We start from the raw sequence: 20810 nt of genomic DNA, 5'->3' as shown, positions 1-20810 counted from the left end.
GGTAAAAGCCACCAAACGGCAGCAACTGACCTTTGAGAATAAAGGTGAAGGATTTCCTTAGCCACTGGCAACCTCACCAAATTTCACTGGATTCTAAAGGGACCAGGAACAAGTAAGCATTATACTGAACCACAGCCTGAGACAAGACCTACCAAAACCTATTAACAGGGGATCAGCAGAATTCCTCTATTTACCCAGAGACTGTATTCTATCTGGATGTTTGCACTGCAATCAAAACCAGTCACAGTAAAAGTTGTGAGTTGTATCCTATCACTGTCTACCTCATTCTTCACTATTGCTATTACAACTGGTTGTACCACCATTAACGGTACTGGCGTCACGACAAATACCATCAAGGGACCCAGCCACCACAAGCACTCTAAACACCCCTGTCATCATGGGCACCTCAACCACCATCTTGGCTGGCGTTTCCCTATCACAGAGCGTGCCCCGGAGGATTTCGTGCTGTCTTCCTCTTCACTGTGCGACCAGCCCAGGGAGGCTTTCTGCTAACCGTGAGTAAACCGATGAACTGTATCATTGCTGTCTCTCATCGGCCCACCGTGCACCTCACGTGTCACCCCTGCGGTTCTGGCTCATCGCATAAAAATTTGGCGTCACGAACAGGATATTAACCCCTGCGCCTTATCTAAAAGACTGTCGCATCAGAATAAGCCCCTTTGCTTTATTGAGAGACTGTTTACTTATTGCACACTGTGTGGGGCCACAGAACTGTTTAAACTGTTTCAAAGTCGCATGAAAGTGTTATCCCAGTTATCAGCATAAAAATCGCAGCATCCAAAGAGAGGAAATCAGACATTTGTGTGTCAACAAAACTGCTTGCTGTATTTGAATTGACTGTTTCTATTCACTTAAAATGGCTGCCGGAGGCCTTCTTGTTCAAAAATGTCTGTGCCATCACTGTGAATTAGTTTGTGACACCCCCTGAAGAGCGGGAAAGTTTGGTGCCACCCATTTATGCAAAATTGTCCGGCCAGCCCGCCTTACCTTTGCTGTGTCAATCCTGGGAGGAGAGTGTGACAAGCGCACGCCCCAGAAGTTGCGATACTTTGCATGCGAGCAAAAGAAGAGAAAATAATCGCATTGCTTGCCGTCCGAGCAGTAATCACAACCTGTCATTTGCCTCTACTAACTATAAGCAGCACTAATAGCAGGAACTCTGCCAGAGACCCAAAATCAACATTGCTGCAGCATTGTATTCAGCCGGCATTAAATTCTTAAAGGGCCATACACCCGCAAGACAGCGGTTGCCCATAGCAACACCGCACAAAAAGTGTCTAAAAACGCATTTGACTTACCTAACTATAATTCACCTGCTGTCACCATGTCTGTGCAGGAAGATGACGTGCAGCCTGACCTCAGCGGACCCCCTGCATCAGCCGCAGTAAGTCGCAGTGCAATACCAACCGCTACAGCACCAAGCTTAATGCCTTTAACCATGCCTTATTATTTTGGGACCCCCTGGTTCCCACGATATTCTGGAGAAATTCATACTTTAAGGGACTTTAAAGAAAAAATTCTTGCTGTGTTCAGATTGTACCCTGTATCCTCAGAGCAACAGATGGAGATTCTTCTTGCGCAATTGGAAGGAGCTGCGCTCAGAGAAGTGAAATCTTGGCCGAGCTCAGAGAGAAAGACCATGGAGCAGATTTTTGAACGTCTCTACACCACCTTTGAACCCAGAACCGTGTCAGAGGTCAAGATGAGGTTCTTCAGCAAGAAACAGCAATCTGGTGAGTCACTCAGAGACTTTGCATTATCTTTGCAGGAAGCCCTTAGAGCTGTTGTCCAAGTAGACCCCCGTGAGGCAGAGAATCAGGACAAAACCCTGAAAGAACAATTTATTGAAGGCGTCAATACAGACAATCTAAAGAGCCAACTAAGAATGTTAGCCGCCCAACATCCAGGAGCTACCTTCTTAGATTTTAAAGAATTAGCTATCAGCATACTGGGAAAAAGCCCACCAACAGTACCTGTTAGATCTGTTGAAGTGCCTGTATCACAGCTGGTTACCCCTGCAAAGTCTTTACCTATAGTCATTCAGGCAACCCAAGCTCCAGGTTCTGACGCAGTTGCTGCCTTGACTGAGCAAGTCCATTTCCTGACTAAAAGTCTGGAGAAAGTCCATCAAAAATTGGAACAATGGGAGAAACCACTAATGCTAGAGGATGAGAAACCTGTGTCCAGAAGACTCTTCCCCTCTAATTATAGAGAGACTTATTCCAGAAATTCGGGCGGACGCCCCCCTGACCGCACTAGTACCCCTAAGCGGCCAATCTGCACATACTGTCACAAACCAGGCCATACAGAAGCAACCTGCTGGCAGTTAAACGGGAAACCCCCGAGGCCAAGGACCACCCCTCGGGAGGTAAACCAATAGGTCCAGAAGATCCCCACTGGATGCCAAGATGCGTTGGATCCCGTCCTGAAGTGGCACTTCAAATAAATGGAGTTCCTTTTGTTGCCCTAGTTGACACCGGATCCCAAGTCACCACCATCCAACAAGCAGCCTTTGAAAAATACTGGGATCAAAATCAGCTTACCCAGCCTCCAGAATCCTGGCTGAGTCTCATAGCCAGTAACGGCAAACCCATACCAGTCCATGGTTATTGGGAACCTACCATTCAAGTAGGAGGAACTACACTACCTCGACAAGGCCTTATTGTGGTACGAGTCAGAGACAATAACCCTAACCCCCCAATAGTCCTAGGAATGAATGTCCTCAGGAACTGTTATGTTGAGATGCTAGAAGCCTTGCACCAGTTAGTGCCTACTGCCTCTCCTGATTCTAAGAAGGTGATCCAACAAACCATCCGTGTACTAAATGCGCAACAGAGATTCACCAACGAAAAAGGAGAAATTTGCTGTGCCCGCATCCGGGATAAGCAACCTGTGATCCTCAAACCCAACACCGAAACTCTCTTGTGGTGCCGAGCTGTAGTCGGAATTCAAGGTCAAGACTACCAAGCCCTGGTAGAGCCTGTTGTTTTGGAAGACTATCCTCTAGTTAGAGCTGCAAGGAGCCTAGTAACCGTCTCTGAAGGTAAAGTGCCTATACGACTCCTAAACTTGAGTGATAGCAGTGTAACACTAACAAAACACCGTCCTATTGCACAGCTAATCCAAGTCACTTCTCAAGATGTCATCAGTGTGGCTACAGCTACCACAGAGCAAATTACCAAGAGACAGAACCCACAGGACCAAAATGTAAACACATCCTGGTGGAAAGAACTTCATGTGGGAGATGCTTCCACACCAGCAAACCAAATTGAGGGAGTACTAAAAATTGTGAAGGAGCTTCACTGTGCCTTCAGTAAGCATTCCACAGACTATGGAGAAGTGGATATCATCAAGCACTCCATCCCTACAGGTTCACACCCACCGATCAAGGAAAGATATCGGCCTATACCACCAACTATGTACCAATCCGTAAAGCAAATGATCCAAGAGATGAAGGACTCCAACGTCATTAGAGACAGCCATAGTCCATGGGTTGCACCTCTAGTCCTTGTACGTAAAAAGGATGGTAACATCAGATTCTGCTTGGATTACAGAAAAATTAACCAAATCACCCACAAGGATGCTTACCCTTTACCACGCATAGAGGAATCTTTGACAGCTTTAGGATCTTCAGCCTACTTCTCTACCCTTGATTTAACCAGTGGATACTGGCAAGTACCAATGGCACCTGAAGATCGTGAGAAGACTGCATTTACCACCCCTATGGGCCTATTTGAGTTCAACTGCATGCCTTTTGGACTTTGCAATGCGCCCGGAACTTTTCAAAGATTAATGGAGCGTTGTTTAGGACACAAAAATTTTGAAACCGTCCTGTTGTACTTAGACGATGTCATCATCTACTCCAAATCTTATGAAGATCACTTGAAACATTTGGCCGAAGTTTTTCAAGTCCTCATTAAACATGGACTCAACGTCATACCATCAAAGTGCTATCTACTGAAGTCAGAAGTCAAATACTTAGGGCATATTGTAAGCTCTGAAGGTGTTAAACCGGATCCAGAGAAGATAGCCGCAGTCCGAAATTGGCCTACTCCTACTACAGTGAAAGAAGTGAGGAGTTTTCTCAGTTTCGCAGGATACTACAGACGCTTTATTCCTCATTTTGCCCAAATTGCGGGGCCAATATTAGAACTTCTGAGAGGACATCCTAAGAGGTACCAAAAGTCTCCAATACCAGTTGAATGGAACACAGAAAGAGAAATTGCCTTCCAGCTCCTGAAGAAGAAGTTGACAGAACCACCAATCTTAGGCTATCCAGATTACCAGCAGCCATTTCATCTTTACACAGATGCTAGTAAGAAAGGTCTGGGAGCTGTCCTGTCGCAAGTACAAGAAGGTAAAGAAAGAGTTATTTCCTACGCTAGTAGATCTCTTAGAGGTACTGAAAGAAATGACCAAAACTATAGTTCCTTCAAATTGGAATTCCTCGCACTTGTGTGGGCTGTTACAGAAAAATTTAAAGATTACCTTGCCGCAACACCATTTGTGGCCTTCACAGATAACAACCCGCTAGCACATCTTAATACCGCTAAGTTGGGAGCATTGGAACAAAGATGGGCATCACGCCTAGCTAACTACGATTTCACCATAAAATACAGAACCGGAAAAGCAAATGAAAATGCGGATGCATTATCCCGTCTGCCTACCCAAGAAGACCCTACTACACAGGAAGATGTTTGGGAAGAGGAAGAAATGCCAGCTTTTTACAAAAATTTTGCCCAACAAGACATCACCATCAAAGGAAGAAAAGTTCTTAACCTTCAACAACAAGTGGATCCAAGATCCCAAGTGGACAAAGAAAGGTGGATCAAGCTGCAAAATGAAAGCAGAGTGTTGGGAGAACTGCAAGATTTCTTCACCAGTGGGAGAACACCTGAAAGAATTCGCAGAAGAAATGCTGATCCAGAATTGTCAAAACTTTGGAGACACAGAAAACATCTGTTCCTACAGAAGGGCCTACTATTAAGAAGAACTTTAGACCCAATTACCTGGGATCGTCTATACCAAATCTTAATACCACGCCGAGATGCAAGAATCATTCTTGAGATGTATCATGATCAATCAGGACACTTTGGCGTGCAGAAGACAGAAGCTACCATCCGTAGAAGATTCTATTGGATTGGGATGAGAGGAGACATTGAAAAGTGGTGTCGAGAATGTTCCACCTGTGCTGTTGGAAGGAATGAAAAACATGACCAAAAAACACCCTTACATCCCATTGTAAGCAGAACACCGCTAGAAATAGTTGCAATTGACCATGTGAAGCTGGAACCAAGTCGCTCAGGTTACACATACGCCATGACCATCATTGATCATTATACCAAATTTGTTGTAGCCGTACCTGTCAAGGACTTGACCTCTAAGACAACTGCAGATGCCTTCTGGAAACATTTCCTATTGCCATATGGATGCCCAGAAAGAATCCTTACAGATCAGGGATCTGCCTTTGAGTCGCAACTCTTCAAAGAACTGTGTACACTTCACAATTGCCAGAAAATCAGGACCACAGCCTACCACCCCCAAGGGAATGGACTTTGCGAGAAAATGAACCAAACTTTAATTGAGATGTTAAGAGCAGTACCGCCTGCTACAAGAAGTGATTGGCCTACTCTATTGCCTCAATTGATGTACACCTACAATAACACCATTCACTGTTCTACTGGGTATACACCTTACTATCTCATGTTTGGCCGACAAGGTAAACTACCTGCTGACCATACGTACAAGTGCCTGATGCAATCAACCCTCTACCAAAGACTGATTGGGTGAGTGAGCACCAAAGACGTCTAATTGATGCACAAGAAATTGTTCAACATCGCATGGAACATGCTCATGAAAAGCAACAAAAAGATTATAACCAATCTGCCAAAGCAGAACCTCTCAAAATAGGTGACCATGTATGGTTAAAAAACGACCATCGCACCAGCAAGTTAGATAGCAAATGGGAGAGAGAACCTTACACCATTACAGCTATTCTCAATCCAGAGACTCATACTTATGAGATCACTAAAGAAAACAAATCACGTGTAGTACATCGCAATCGCCTTAAGTTATGTCTCAAGGAAAGTACTCAAGAAGAAACTCTTCAAGAAGAAGCTGTTCAAGAGGAAACTCAATCTATAGAACCAGAGCCTACAAAATCATCTGATTCAGAGAATCCACTACAGTCTTTTGGAAAAGCATTATTAGACTCTGATCCTTTACAATGGTTCCTTACACCATGGCTCAATATCTTAGTGCCTGCCAAGACCAATACAACCACACTTCAACCAGAAGAGCTATCTCAAGAAGTGTCTACTACAGCTCAAGAGATACCAAGTTCCCTTGAAACAAGGCCTGTAGAAACTCAGCCGCTACGAAGATCTGACAGGACTACAAGAGGACAACCACCTGTCCGTTTTAAGGATTTCCTACACCAGCAGTCGAGAAGACAACTACCAGCCCTGCCATCTCATCGTTGAATGCATCCTTACATCGTCTGAAGTTCCAGAGTGAGAAGAAGAATTACTTGTGATATGTTCATTTCCTTTAAAGGACTTTTTAAAGGACTACTTACCTGGACTACTTACCTACTGTTTTGCAACGTTCAAGCCTGCACCCGGAGATAGACTTTCACGTACCTGAGCCTCTGTGATATTCTTCTGTTGACATTTTTCCTGTGCCCAGGGAACGGACTCATACCCTGTGAGCCTCCTGAGATGTTATTTTTGTTTTGTTTTTCCTTTTTCCATCTCATCATGGACTATTCTGGTTTTGCCATACATCACCAGTCTTCAGAGGAAAAACTACACCCCTTTTTGACACATTTCGTTGTTGCCTGAGATATGTTTGCCTAACCCATTTTACTTACAGATACAAGAAGTACAAGAATGGGGTTATGTTGTTATTTCCTATGCATGCATGCTTTTCCCTTTCTCTTATATCTTACAGGAAGACACAACATCGAGTCAAAAATGTGTCGAGGTCGACACACGTTTTACCATGGGGGTATGCAGCGTCCCACTCATGACACGTGGGAACTGCAAATGTATTTACTTCTTTGTCATCGCTATATTGCATATCATTTTGCATTTGCCATTTGTTAATCCCTGTTCATAGGCTGGTCAAGTGTGCTTCATACTTCCCACCACAAGATGGGGATAGCACCACTTTGGGATATCTATCCCAGCTCAGGTTTATCTGTGGTCAAGTGTTCAGTTCAGGAAGTGAGAGTGTACAGGAGAGAAGCACCATGTAGAAGGTTAGTGAAGGTCAGTCCAGAGAAGGGACAAATTGGAACTGCTCAAATCAAAGGGTAAAAGCCACCAAACGGCAGCAACTGACCTTTGAGAATAAAGGTGAAGGATTTCCTTAGCCACTGGCAACCTCACCAAATTTCACTGGATTCTAAAGGGACCAGGAACAAGTAAGCATTATACTGAACCACAGCCTGAGACAAGACCTACCAAAACCTATTAACAGTGGATCAGCAGAATTCCTCTATTTACCCAGAGACTGTATTCTATCTGGATGTTTGTACTGCAATCAAAACCAGTCACAGTAAAAGTTGTGAGTTGTATCCTATCACTGTCTACCTCATTCTTCACTATTGCTATTACAACTGGTTGTACCACCATTAACGGTACTGGCGTCACGACAAATACCATCAAGGGACCCAGCCACCACAAGCACTCTAAACACCCCTGTCATCATGGGCACCTCAACCACCATCTTGGCTGGCGTTTCCCTATCACAGAGCGTGCCCCGGAGGATTTCGTGCTGTCTTCCTCTTCACTGTGCGACCAGCCCAGGGAGGCTTTCTGCTAACCGTGAGTAAACCGATGAACTGTATCATTGCTGTCTCTCATCGGCCCACCGTGCACCTCACGTGTCACCCCTGCGGTTCTGGCTCATCGCATAGGTCAAGGGATTGTTATCCAGTTTTCCCACAAACGAATTTCCATACAAGTAGTCTCACAGCTACTACTGCCCACTTGAGGGAGAAAAACTCTAACTTGTGTATAGGGTAGTTCTTCTCAAGACTTTGACTCACATAAACTACTGGACGAAGCTTCCCTGCCGTCTCTTGATACAACACACCTCTGAGCCCATCTTGGTTAGTGTCCACATGTAGCTCATAAGGCTTGGAAGGGTCAGCGTAGGCCAGAACTGGGGCTTCTGTAAGGCTCCCCTTCAAACATCTAAAAGCCTGTTCAAACTTTGGAGTCAATTATTCCTGAACAGACTCGCGCGGTCTTCTAAGCCCCAATGGCCGTTGCTCCCCTGGACTAAACTTCTGCGACTCTTCATTCAGGGGCTGACTGGCAACTTTTGGCCCGGGGGGGGGGGGGCAAGTAAAAAATAGAGGCCCATGTTGCAGCAACTCGGCCCCCCTCCCACCCTCCCTCTTCCCAGGCCTCCTCCTGACCCCCAATTTAGGCTGAAGCTCCGCTCCGGGTACTTTCTACTCACTGGCCATCTATGTTCTGGGGGTAGGCCAGTACTCTGGCCTTGTCTTCAACCCGCACTCAGTAAATCAACGGCAGGGACTTTTTACTTGTCTTCACCAGGAATTCTTTAGGCATGTCTGTGGCAGAAGTGGTGCGGCTTTTTACCATCAGAGCAGCCCAGGGGGCAATTGCTCCCCTGCCCCCTGGCCCAGTCCTCCTCGTCTTCATTTCCTTCTCTCTGTTACAACTCGTTTAGGGGTCTTGCAATCTGCACAAAGTTCTTCACAAACCTACAATAGGAGCAAAATTCAAGAAAGGACCTCAGTTCCGTAACTGTCCTTGGTCGGGGGCCAAGTGGTAACAGCTTCCAGGTTTCGCGAATCAGTGGCTACTCCATTTTCCGAGACCACACCCCCTAAGTAATTAACTGACATCTGGTAGAATTTGCATTTTTCCAACAACAACTTCAGTCCCTCTGCTTAAAGCCTCTGGAAAACCTTTTCAAGTCTCTGTGATCCTCTAGGGTCTTGCCAAACACAATGATATCATCCAGATACACAAGTACCTCTATCAGATTCATATCTCCCACTATGTTCTCCATCAACCTCTGAAAGGTAGCTGGGGCTCCTGCCATTCCCTGTGGCATGCAATCAAACTCAAAGGGTCCCTATGGGCTAATGAAGGCCGTCTTTTCTCAGTCATCAGGGTGCATTGGTATCTGGTAATGCCCCCTCTTCAGATATAACACACTAAACCACTTCGCTCCTGATATAGCCTGCAAAGCATCTTCTATCTGAGAATGGTGTACTGATCAGGTATGGTTCTTCGGTTTAGGGTACGATAGTCGATACACATCCGCATAACTCCATTTCTCTTGTGCACCACTAGAATGGGGGATGCCTAAGGGCTTCTGGATTCCCTAATGAGCCCAGACTTCTTCAGCTCCGCTAATTGCTCTCAAAGATCTTCAATGTCACTCAGAGGGATCCACCGAGTTCTCACACGGAAAGGTTTGTCTTCACTCACCCGAATTTGATGTTGGGCACTCTTGGTACAACCCAAATCAAAGTCATTCTTGGAAAACATCTCCTCCCATCTTGCTAGCTGAGCTTTGATCCTCTCCCACCACTAGAGAAGCAAAGCAGGACGTTGAACCTGAAGTTCTCCTATCGATCCCCTAAGGTGCCCTTCTGAACCAAATCATCCAATGTCACAGGAGAGGCCTCACCCACCCCTCCTAGCACTATCTATCTGAAGCTTCAGCCTCACAGGTTGTTCTGCTATATTGCGGATACTGACTGGAACTCTCCCCCCGCCCCCCCCCCCCCCCCCCCCGGTTTTCAAAAACATTTTCGTGGGTACAATTTCTGGGACTAATTCTATCCCTGTCTCTTCCCTAATTCTATCCCTGTCTCAGCTTCCAATACCACAAATAGACCTAGCTGATCTTAAGACAACTTGACAGTAGCTTTCATACTCTCTCTCTCTCCCTGGGCTGTAACACCTTCTCTCGAGTGTTCAATCACCACAGCCTTCCCACTCCTTCAGCTGGTGCCCTTTGTTCCTGGACCACACGCTGAAAAACCTTGTCTCAACTGTGGATGTATCTCCTCTGCGATAAAGCCCTTTCTGGCTAACGGGATAAGTAGTCTTCTCACTAAGTCAGTGTTGGTTCCTATCAACTAGGAATTCTGTCCTGCTCCCGGAGGCAGAGGACAAACAACTGCTAGTGTATCGAAGGTCTCTGGCTTCCCCGACAATGAAGGATCAAAGGTTATCTTGATAGATATGTATCCATCAGACAGAAACTTTTGGATGCCAATGCCCCAGATCTCCAACTCTTCCAGCTTGCACAAAGAGATATGCTTCAAGTGTTTGTCATAGAAATCCCTGTACAATAGTGTGACTTGGGCTCCAGTATAAAGCAAAGCTTTAGTGTAGATCAATTCCACTTGTAGCGAGACTATAGGAGAGGGTCCTACCAACTTCTTTGGCACGTTTCTGGCTTGTGCACCCGTAGACTGGGTCCTGACTAGCTTCATCCATGGTGATAGAGTCCCCTTTTTCTTTAGTTTAGGAGAGGGTGCATTGACCTCTTGTGTCTTTCTCCCCAACTCGGGCAACTCATTTTTAGATATAGATGAAGAGGTAGGAGAACAAACAGAGGGCCTCACCCTTTGCTTTTTCTTTGATACTTTTCTAACTCTGGAGCTCTGTTTGGTCCTGGGACGCTCAATTGGCTCCTTCACCAAGGTCTCCGGAAGTTCCCCTCCTTCTTTGGTAAGAGCATCTTCTGTAAGGCTTTCAACACGTTCGCCAGCAACTCGGGACTAACTTCCTTCTTGGGGCACTTAGCCCTGAAATGTCCAACTTCTCCACATTCAAAACATCTCCTTTCTCTGTTGGGGAATAGCTCTGTTCCTCCAGGGTTAAATCTTTGTTCCTGCATTTTCCCTTGAGTCTCTATCATTCACATCAGTGCCTGATATATTTGAGCTTGAACTTGAGCAACCTGAGTCTTCAACTCTGCCAGTTTCGGAGTGTCAACCTACTTTTTGCTGTCTGTGCCCTCACGCCCTATCTGGATCTGCTTCGGTCTCACTTTCCTCATCTGAGAAACTAGGTACTGCATGAACAACATGGGCAGAAGCTCTCTCCTTCTTCCCCCCTCCTGCCATCTACTCTCATCAGGTAAGTAGGGACTGTCCGTGCTCCTTTCAGCAGTAATTTCAACACAATGGGATTATTAGGACAGGATCCGATCCAGTCGAGCTTATTCAGGGTCTTTGCCCCTCTTGAGGATGATCTGGTGTAACATCCTATCCACTCAAGAGATGTATTCAGAAAGTCTCTCCCCTCTTTGTTGGTGAGTGTGATTAAACTTGTACAACAGATCCGGGGTCCTCTCTACTCTTGCAAAAACAGCATCAATATAATCCATAGCTACACAGTCCTTCTTTCGCACCTGCAGATTATGGATCACTTTGGCCAGTCCAGGTCTCAAATTCTCGAGCCAGAGTCGGCAATTGCCCTGGTAAGAACTGGAGCTTCCTATATCCTTGGCCTGCATTACTGGAACCATTCTTTTTTTTTTTTTAAATCAGAAACCAAGTTTATTAAGAAAAACCAACAATACAGAATACATTCAATACACGTCCTTCCCATTATCAAGTACAAAAGTAATCTTCCAACGAAGCCATACACATGAAAAATAAGAAAATAAATAGGCATACCTATCAGCATCGTAATCAGCAGCATAAACAAAATACAGTCCTCCCCCCTCCCGCACACATTCCAAGTCTACGTTCATTGCAGAAGGCGGTCCATAATCAGGTCCTGGGGAGCCAGGCCAGGAACCGCCAGCCATCCTCCCCAGATCTTATCATATCTATGCGGAACCCCCCTGTGTTGGTATATCAGGCGCTCACAGCGCAGGGTATTGCCCGTGGCTTTAATCCACATCTCCACCGTAGGTGGGGACGGGGCAATCCAGTGTTGCAGAATAAGCTTCCTCGCCTGGAACAAAGATCTCGTAACCGCCCATCTAACACCAGCATCCTCCGTGAACTCCTCCACCATACCTAGCAGACATGGCTTTGGGTCCATACTGGAACCATTCTTCACCAAGCTCTCGACTAACCGGCTCATGTCCGTATAAAATGAAACAAGGGGAACACCGGTTCAACGGGAGTTTGCACCAATTGACCACGTTATCCCCACACTGGCTTGCGATGATGGTATCCCCTCTGTGGTCTCTTACCTCTATTGCAGCGAAACCACCAGAGAAATTAGTCCTTCTGTCAAGGTTACCTCTTCTTCCCGGAGACAGGCAGGTAAATCTTCCTGCCATTCCATCAAAACCCAAACATAGTCCAGAGTAAACTCCCCCTTTACTTTCAGGATGTAGGCCCTCTGCTCCGGCAGTAAGGCTCTCACTCACTATCGGATCTCCTTCTCTGTACACTCACTTCCTAAGATCTCCAGGACAGTGATTTGCTCCATCTGAGCTCCTTGAGCCCTTCCCCAGGCAGCTGCAGCAACTAAGTCCATCTCTTTCTCTCTCATGGGCTTGTGACTGGGCTGACTAGGGCCTGCAAAAGTGAAGAACATGCCGGACGAGCCCCCAAATGTAGCTACCTTGAGGGTTGCTTGTAATTGTATGTTTTTCTGTGCCTCTTTGACCCTGTAAACCGTTGAGCTCTCCTAACACTCTAGGTTCAGACATGTTGTGTATACCTTTAAATGACACACTGACACAATACAGATAGGTTTTAACTCTTTCTCCATCAGCTCATCCCACACAGTTGTTACCTTTTTGTATCACTTGCAGGCTCTAACCAGGGTTGCCAACCTCCCGAAGTGAAATTTGCTGACACGACACCAAAAGTTTACTGACAGGGCCAATTTTTTACTGACAGTTCAAAAAATTAGCTTAACCATTTAAGGACCAAGCTTATTTCTGACCATTGTTGCTTACAAGTTAACCACTTGCTTCCCAGGCCAATTCTGACACGTCGCTCCTACATGTAAACAATCTCCTTTTTTTTTGCTAGAAAATTACTTAGAACCACCAAACATTATATATATATATATATTTTTTTTTAGCAGAGGCACTATAGAATAAAATGGTGGGTGTTTTTTTATGTCACACGGTATTTGTACAGCGTTTTTTCAAATGCATTTTTTTGGGGAAAAAAACACTTTCATGAACTAAAAAAACAAGATACTAAAGTTAGGCAAATTTTTTGTAAAATGTGAAAGATGATGTTACATCGAGTAAACTGATACTGAACATGTCACGCTTTAAAATTGTGTCTGCCCGTGGAATGGCGGCAAGTTTCACAGGAGGTCTGGTTCTAGAATTATTGCTCTCAATCTGATGTTCGTGACAATATCTCACATATTTGGTGCGAGCAACGTTTACATATTCATGCGGAAGTAACGTATGCATTCGCATTTGCGTGGAAGCACAGTGGGACAGTAGCGCTTTCAATTTTTTATATTTATTTATTTTATACAAATTTTTTTACACTTTTTTTTTTTGTTCCTACTTTATTGCTATCACAAGTGATGAACAACATCCCTTGTGACAGCATGGGCCATGACAGGTCCTCTTTATGGAGAGATTTGGGTTCTATTAGACCCCAAACCTCTCCTCTGGCCCACCATGCAGCCTATCAGACCGAGATCGGTTTGATTGGCCGCTTCTCTCGCTGCTGGTGGCCAAGTAAACAAAGAGGAGGAACCGGAAGTGATGAGCAGAGAGAGGGGAACAATGTCAATTCCTCTCGCCCTGTACAGGGCAGCTATCGCTGCCGACCGAATCACTCCCAGGCACCGCAATCGCACGGTAGAGCCCAGGAGAGGTGGCGGTGGGAGGGGGACCCCATTCCGCCACCCGCAGAAGTGTTTGAGTGGCTAATTAGCCACTTGGATCACTTCTGCCTTACTCAGAATCACCGGCTGAAAAGAATGATACTAGGATAATGCCTGTAGGTGCAGGCATCATCCCGGTATAATCACTGAAACCCAAGGATGTACAGGAACGTCCATTTGGGGGAAGTGGTTAAAATCAATATTTTTTGCTAGAAAATTACTTAGAACCCCAAACATTTTATATACAGTATATATATATATATATATTTTTAACAGAGACAAGAGAAGCAAGAGAAAACTTTATGTCACTCTGTATTTGCGCAGTCATACAAGCACAATTTCTTTAGAAAAAACCTCTACATGTTTCAGGTCACTGTCAAATCTATGCATACAGGACATCAGATCTATATCTACATCAGATCAATGGAGACGTGGACCGGACCAATATTTTGATTCCCGTCATCCACAAAGAAACCAAGGTGCAGACTATGGCCCCCAGAGACAGGTTCAGGGCCGTTTTGACTATAGTCCACCCAGGTCTGGCCCCCAGTGGTATGACCCTCCCTTGGAACCTATGTGAGGTAGAGGTAATGATCGCCAATGGCCAGATAGAGACCGCTCAATGAACAGGGCAGAAGGTCACCAATATAATGTTCCAGTTCAGAACAGATTTTATCCGTTTAAGGATAATGAGGCTACTAACATCACACAACCCCCCCTCAAAACCAACATAGTGGGTTCACATAATAACCCTAGTTCCCACCCTTCAAGAGATGTAGGGGACGCCAACACAGATTCCCAGAGACCCAACAACTCAGGCTCTGGATATCCAGGTTGGGGTTTTCCCAGGGCCCTACAAGGGGTAAAACGCCCGGCAGAACTACAAGAGGAACAAGAGGAGGTAGGAGGTGCCAATTCAAAAAAAGCAAAAAGTTAGCAGGCGCTGGAATTTTTAATTTAAGTAAAGTAGAATTATCGGATGCTGAAAAATTGATTTTAGACAAAGGCTTAAAATTTGCTCCACCCAAACGTCTGGATAAATCCCCCGCACGCCAGTGATCTACTATCTGCCAAAATTGCATAAGAGTCTGATTTCCCCCCCGGTTCGCCCCATAGTCAGCGGTATTGACTCTGTGACGTCCCGGGTGGGGAAATACATAGACTCGTATTTGCAACCATTGGTCCAAGCTACACCGTCCTTCATTAAAGACACTAGACATGTCATAAATCTTTTGTCTGACCTTAGACCTACTGAACATCTTTGGTTGGTCACAGCGGATGTCTCGTCTCTCTATACGGTAATACCGCATGAGATTGGACTGAATGCCGTTAACATGTTTTTGACCAGAGACTCCCATTTGCCAGAAACCCAGATTTCATTCATTATGGAGTTGCTTAATTTTGCAACCCAGCATAATTATTTCTGGTACAACGGCCAGTTTTTCCGTCAGATCACTGGCGTTGCTATGGGGGCAAAATATGCTCCGTCCCTGGCCAACCTGTTCATGGCCCAGTGGGAGGAGGACGTCATCTATGCTTACCGTCGCCCACAGATTCTTTTGTGGGCTAGGTATATTGATGACGTCCTCCTCCTATGGGACGGCACATACGACGATTTAACCCTGTTCTTGGAAGATCTCAATTCCAATAATAGGGGAATACATCTGAACTATGAATGTAGCCAATTGAGCATCAGCTTCTTGGATTTGAACATATCCATTAAGGATGGGCAATTTGTCACCTCTACCCATTTTAAACCAACAGACAGGAATTCCTATATTCCTGTCGACAGTTGTCACCATGCCCCTTGGTTGCGAGCCATCCCGAAAGGACAATATCTCCGCATTAGACGGAATTGTTCTGATATTCGGGAATTCGAAACACAGGCACGAACCTTAACTACCAGATTTCTGGATAAAGGGTACAATGAGGGATTCCTCCAACATACTTTGTCTGAAGTAAGAACAATGGACAGACAACTGCTTTTGAATAAGTCCAAAAAACAACAGCAAGCTGACTCCTTTGCTTTACCTTTTGTGACCACATTTTCCAGTCAACATATGAGTATAAAAAATCTAATCACACGCCATTGGCACATTCTAAATAATGATCCAGTACTTCGGAATAACCTACCTGAAAGACCAAGGGTGGTTTTTAAAGGGGTACCTTCGTTGAGAGATAAAGTTTCCCCTAACGTTCTTGAACCCCCTACACCTAAACCAAGCTTCTTACAGCAACTCACTGGCTACTATAGGTGCAACAGATGCCAAATTTGCACTCTAAGTTCTAACAAAAAGAGAAGAGTGCAGGAATTTGTTTCTAGGAGCACAGGACGTAAACATATTATTGCACCATTCATCTCTTGTACAACTACTGGGGTTGTCTACCTCCTTCAATGTCCTTGCGGGCATCAGTATATAGGCCGAACCAAGCGCCCCTTTAATGTGAGATTGAATGAACACGTGGCAAACATTAGGAAGGGTTTTGCTAACCATTCCGTTTCTAAACATTATGCCGCTGTTCATAATAAAGATCCGAGACATACACTCTTTTTAGGTATAGACAGATTTGTACCACATTGGAGAGGAGAACCTCTCGTAAGGGGCATCTCGAAACTTGAGATGTCCTGGATACATCGTGTGAAATGTTATGTTCCTTATGGCCTTAATGTAGATGTTGAACTTAATGCATTCCTTGATAATTCATAGGTTTATCTACCTTTAATGATTTTAGAAAGATTGCCGATGGACGCACTTCATGTGGATCATATACAGGTGGATCCCTTTGGGGTGCTTCCGCGGACAAAGCTTTTACTTTATTTTAATTGAATGATATCTGTCCATACTCTCTACAATTTACAGATGCCATTTTTTATTTATTTTATTTAGTTTTTATTATAATTCATAAATAGATCACCAATATGGATCCAATTCGTTTTGGATCTATGTTTAATATTGTTTTAACATCAGACAAGACTATGATTTGGTCACCCACATAGGTGGCCAATTATGGTTCATTTGAGTTGTCATAGTTTGGAGAGTTTATCCTTTAATGTACTCAGAATGGGAGCAGAGAGTATTTAGATTGTATGATGTCCACATTTACCTATTAATTATGGAATATGTGGGTTTAATTTCGAATTTTGATTTTTTGACGAATTAAAAGTTTCCTTTTTTAAGTATAATATATATTGTATGCATTTCTGGTGAAGTGGCCTTTCTAGCACCCGGAGGATTCTTATATTGGCTCGATTTGTTGTGTTTCCTTTATAGGAACACTAGATGGCGCTGGGTTCTGGATGGGCTAAAATCACTGAAATGCATTTAATTTAACTTTCTTTTTTTTGTGCGATGATATAGTGGAGACTGACGCACAGAATAATAATGTAATTGTATTACAAGATATGATTATGTCTTTTGGATTATGTTGAGTAATTTCAACCATTCCCGGACTTCCGGTCCTTTGGTCACCGACTCTATGGTGGAGTTGTTTACCTCTATCCGGATATCCGGTTGATCGGACTATAAGAGATGGCGTCAGCACGCCGTCCGTACCTTTGATAACGTCTCCTCGGACGAAACGCCGTTAGGTCACGGCGTGCTGACGTCATCTCCGGAAGCTTATCGAGGGAACGGATGCGCCTTGCCGTCCGGCCGGCGGCTCTACATCCTTCGCTAATTTTTCTTCTTTGTTTGTAAGTACAATACCTTATGTGAATAAATCTGTTGGAAGTTTTTACACTATTGGCGCCTTCTCTTTCCTTTATCGGCTGGTCTGGCGTTGCAACCCTGAGAAACACAGTGGCTCAGCTTGTGGCCTAGGGGGTCTGAGAGGCCACCTAGGCACATTAAGCGGTACATCGTGGTACTTATCAGTGATTTGCCCGGATTGTCATTGGGACCTTGAAGTTACCTCTCCATTGGGAAAATATACCAAGTGTTATCGAGCATTTTTCTTGTGGTCTGGTAAGAGGCTTTATGCGCTCTTGGGTGGCTTGCTGATATTGGTGCATGTGGATTCAATGTTCTGCTGGCTTTTCATTTCCATCTGGTAAGAGGCCTTTTGTCTGGTGGTGGTTCACCTTTTCTATACTTGGATAGAACACATCTATAAAGATCTTTCTGGTAAGAGGCTCTACGTCTGGTGGCGGTCCTTTCTTTTGATTTGATTACATGCCTTTTCACTAGTCATTTTGGTAAGCGGCTGCACAATTGGTGAAGGATTCACAGTATTTGTAGTCCTACACAGTTACAATATTGACAATTTTGTACGGTATCACGCTATGGATTATTATTTTTCTTTCACATGATACACGACCACAATATTGGGAGTTCCTTGCGCTAGAATTCCATTGGATCACCTGGGCACGTGAACTCATCTCATCACATGAATTCTGCAATTTAAAATTGCCGTTCTGGTAAGCACAATTCCTACGGGATCTTTTGGAAGCAGCACAAGATTTCATACATCACCAGTCACTTTATGTTATTTGGGACTTTAATTAGTTGGACATTCATTTGTTTATTTTTCAATTTAGCGCGACTTATACAATATATCATTTTTAAGGGTGTGGTCACACTTGAAGTCGCAGCTCACTATCTGTTGCCTTTAGCGCGGTTATAACCTTCTTTTTATTAGGACATCAGATCTGCATGCAGTGTGCTGCGGAGGGAGAGGAGCATATCCTTTAGGACTGTATCAAGTACTGGCATGTTAGCTGTGGGGAATTCCTCAATGGGGTCTGGGAGGTCCCTGGTATCATCCCCTGAGTCTGGGGCCTGGTGTGGGGCAGTATGTGGGCCTGAGCCATCCGGCTTGAAGCGTGTTTTGACAGGGCTATTAGAGCTGGGAGAGGAGTGAGCAGAGGATATACTGCCCAAGGGGGTACTCACTGTGTTCCCCCTGATCCTGGGGGCGACGATGGTGGTGGATGCCGGGCTAGGCAGTGCAGGGGGAGACGGTCCAGCGCCATCTTGGCTGGCTGCACGCTGCAGCTGGCTGAAGAAGGCTGTCAGTTTTTTTTGCCTGCCGGGGTCTTTCCTTTTGCGGGACATGGCCGGTGAGGGTCCCAGAGTGGTCAGGGTCTCCTGGGCTGTGTTGCGGGAGTCGGATGGGCGATATGTCCGTAGCTGCGGTTTGCTGCTTGTCCCTGGTCTGCCGGAGCTTCTGTCTCACGCCGAGTTGATGGGAAGATGGATGGAGCCAAATTCAGGGCAATCTTAGAATAAAACCTGTAAGAGTCTGCAAAAGACTTGAAACTGGGTTGGAGATTTGTATTCTGACAACGGGGAAGGCTCTTTACTTTTAGAACACAATGGCACAGCAAGAAGATTCGATGTGGATGCAGGAATCAGATACATTTTTTTTATTCAACCCACTGGTTGATCAAAAAAAATGATGACTGTATGGGCTGTCCTAAGCTTGGTAGATTTTCATTAAAATTTTGTAACAATCTGAATAAAAGATAACCATGATCAGCACTATTGTAACTGTTAAATGGTTTGTCTCAATCCTTTAACTTACATTTTTGCTGGACATCTTGGTCTGTTAAAGGTGTGACCATCTTGTGCCTCATCTTCTTCGTTAGGTCATTTCAACTTGACTGACATGGATGTAGGTCAGTTTACATTCCCCCTTTTTATATTTGGAGGTTCTGTTTCTATATCTATATCTAGACTACAATCAGGGACCATATATTTTTCAAAATGACGTTATTGTTTTGTGGATCTGCTATCTTCCATTAGTTATTCTGGATGTACAGTAATTCATGTGACTCATGTGATAAGGATGGGTGGGTCTCTGCATGTGGGCAGTTTCTCTTTCTTCTAGGGTACGTTATTTTAATATATATATATATGTGTGTGTGTGTGTATATATATATGTCTATATATACACTGTATATCTGCATATTCATCAGTAGTGGTCAAAAATGCATAATTTGGCTTACCATTTAATGATATATTACTAGGATTGGCGGTCTCTCATTGGCATCGCTTGTGTTCAATCGGATGCTTCCTGGCTCTCTACTGCTCTCCAGTGCTCCCATATTGAAAACGATGATTTTCATCTTCCTGTTTATACTAGAGTTTACTATATACACCACTTGTTTTTAATAACTTGGGTTTATCCATTAAAGTTATGAGGACTGCTATACTGGTATTGATGTACAAAAACATGTTTTGCAGTATTGGATGGTAAATTTATATATTTTAATTTTCCTTCGATTTTATCCGCATGTTCTCCTTATGAAGATATATTATTACATGCTATGTTGTGCTAAAAGTCTTTATACTGTGTTACTAGGTGGACTGTTTAGGTTAACCCACTTTTTTATGGCATGGCATTCATGTATGTTTTTAATATTTGTATAACAAACTTTTTACATTTTATGATTTTGTTTGCTTAATGGTGCCACACTATATATATGCCCTGGAAAGTCCCTTGCCACAACAAATTGTTTACTCTGAGTCTGTTAAAGGAAGTCAAAAAATACCAGGCTTACTGCCATAACCACTGGGTAATAAAACTATAATACAGGGGAGCTCGTGACATATGTGACATTTTTGATCTTGCTCATGGTCCCAATTTAATTGAACAGCCTCAACACACTTTGCAAATCAACTCAGTTGTAAACAATAGGGCCACCTGTGTGACTGATAAGTCATCTTTGCTAAAGCCGGTCATATGCTTATAAAAATTCAGTGGTTTGCTGGCTCTGCTAGCTGGGATGTAAGGAGAGACTTGGCCAGTCTGCTGTATGGGAATTGTCCATTTAAACATTGCGAGAAGTTTTAATTCATTAAATACTTGTTTGTTATACGGGATTACAATATTTGGCTGCTTCCTTTTTTTCTGATCTACTATTCGGATGAGAATCAGCACGGCGATCTCAGGGGTTAGAGAACTTGTTGTGAAAGATAGCTGACAGCTTTGGAGAAGTTTTATGCGTGAAATGGTGATCTT

Source organism: Pelophylax lessonae (genome assembly GCF_965119305.1).
Source record: "Pelophylax lessonae genome assembly, chromosome: 4".
In the NCBI taxonomy this organism is placed as follows: domain Eukaryota; kingdom Metazoa; phylum Chordata; class Amphibia; order Anura; family Ranidae; genus Pelophylax; species Pelophylax lessonae.
The sequence above is the reverse complement of the archived record's forward strand: the minus strand, read 5'-3'. Positions refer to the sequence as shown.